The sequence below is a fragment of the Musca autumnalis genome, unplaced genomic scaffold (genome assembly GCF_047663935.1).
Source record: "Musca autumnalis isolate F117 unplaced genomic scaffold, ASM4766393v1 scaffold_3, whole genome shotgun sequence".
Lineage (NCBI taxonomy): Eukaryota > Metazoa > Arthropoda > Insecta > Diptera > Muscidae > Musca > Musca autumnalis.
In genome coordinates, this window is record NW_027411866.1 from 101,073,515 (window position 1) to 101,075,659 (window position 2,145).

The window sequence follows — 2,145 nt, forward strand, 5'->3', positions numbered from 1 at the left end:
AAACCCAGAAAAAACAGAGCTTGTACTATTCGCTAAGAAACGCAAAATTCCCAATTTCGAGCCTCCAGTCCTGGACGGGGTGGCCCTGGAACTTTCTACGTAAGCAAAATACCTCGGCACTATTCTGGACCGTTGCTTGACATGGAAATGAAATGTAGAGGAGCGAACGAAGAAAGGACTCATGGCACTCTACTCCTGTAAGAACTCCGTTGTGAAAAGCTGGGGATTGAGACCACAAATCATACACTGGCTGTATGTAACCGTGGTCCTGCCCATACTTACCTGGGGGGCTGGTCTGGTGGCAAGCTCTTGGGAACAAAGCGTTACTCCCCAAACTATGAAGTGTACAAAGAACCGCGTCGTTGCTGATTACCGGATCGATTAAAAGTACTCAAGCTGCTTTAAATGTCATCCTGGATTTCCAACCTTTGGATATCCTATCCAGTTTCAGGCGGCGAGAACTGCTTTTAGACTCCAGGAGTCAGGGTGTGGTCGTGGTTCACAATTTGGACACTCGAATGTCCTAAAACTAATTGATAGTCGACTTGAGTTAGGTGACAATGGCTGCATAAGCGATTATATGCCTACCTCCTACAAGTTTGACTCCTTAACCGTCATCTTCCCAAGCAGGGACGCATGGGCTGAGTGCATATCTCCTCTGGACGATCGGGCAATATACACAGACTGGTTCCAAGATGGAAGAAGGTACTGGCGCTGGCGTCTACTGCGAAAATTCACAAATTAAAAACTCATACAAGCTCAACGAAAATTGTAGTGTTTTCAGGCGGAGATTCTTGCTATAAGGAAAGCAGCTGAACTGGTGAAAGCACTTAAAGACAGGACCGGTGACTATATAAATATGTCGATAGTCAGGCGGCCGTCAAGGCTCTCAAGTCATGGACCATAAATTCAAGAGCTTATCTTGATTGCAGGAAAGCTCTGCAGGATATACACGATATCGCAAAGCTATGTTGGGTTCCGGGTCACAGCAACATTATGGGAAACGAGGTAGCAGATGAACTAGCTCGAGGTGGCTCTAAGTCTATCGACTTATGAGTTGATTAAACCGTCCGGTCACCGATGTGCTACTACATCGGCAAACTTCGGGAGATCTTCAATGAGAGGGCACATCAAAGATGGCTACTGGAACCTGGTTGTAGGGTATACAAGGCGATCTGGCCTGTAGCCTCTCGTCAAAGAACGGCGTCCCTCCTCTCACTTGATAAGTTAGGGATGAAAATCGCGGGTGGACTTATAACAGGTCACTGCAGAGTGAGATCTCTAACCTTAAAATGGGATGACTGAGGCATTGACTACTGCAGACTATGTGAAGATGCGGAGGAGATAGAGACTGTCGAACATCTGCTTTGTAGGTGCCCCTTGTTGCAAACAGGGAGATACCGAACACTGGGTAGATATGAGATAGATAGACCTTCCTGTCTAACATAGATCCCATTGTTCTACTCAACTTTGCCAAACATCTATCATGGCTTGGCAAGGGTCCTTAACTATCAAATATTAATCAGACTTCTATTTTCCAGCACAATATCATTTATTCCTCGGCATCAAACTTCTCTTCTTTACATCTTCATCCTACCTGTACTTCACCATCATCTCTACCCTCCCTATCATCCTCATCTCACTGTACCGCATCAACATCCTCACATCTTTAAATCTACAACCATAACCTACACAGAATGAATACTACTAGAGGGCTGCGCATCCTTAAATCTAACCTACTTTCCCCAGCAGATTTAGCAGCACTCACAGGCGAGGCCGTCACAGAAGCTGGGGCCTTATGTGGCAACCCTGTCAATGACATCCCATCTTTATGTTAGTAAAACGTAAGAAGTCCCTCAGTGATTCTCCCGACATATTGAGTGAAAGAAGGGAAATAAGCTATAAGCTGTGATGTGTCTTCTCAAGGTAGATCCCACGAAGTTTGCCGATGTTGTGGCATATCGGTAGCCTAACAGATTCATCAATTGTTAGATCAATCGACTCATAGTCACCCAGAACTAGTTCATCTCCTAATTCGATTCCCATTATATTACTATAACCTGGAACCCAGCAAAGGAACAAATTTATTTTAAAATACAGAAAATAAAACAAAAATCTAGCAAAAATAAACAAAAACTACTGATG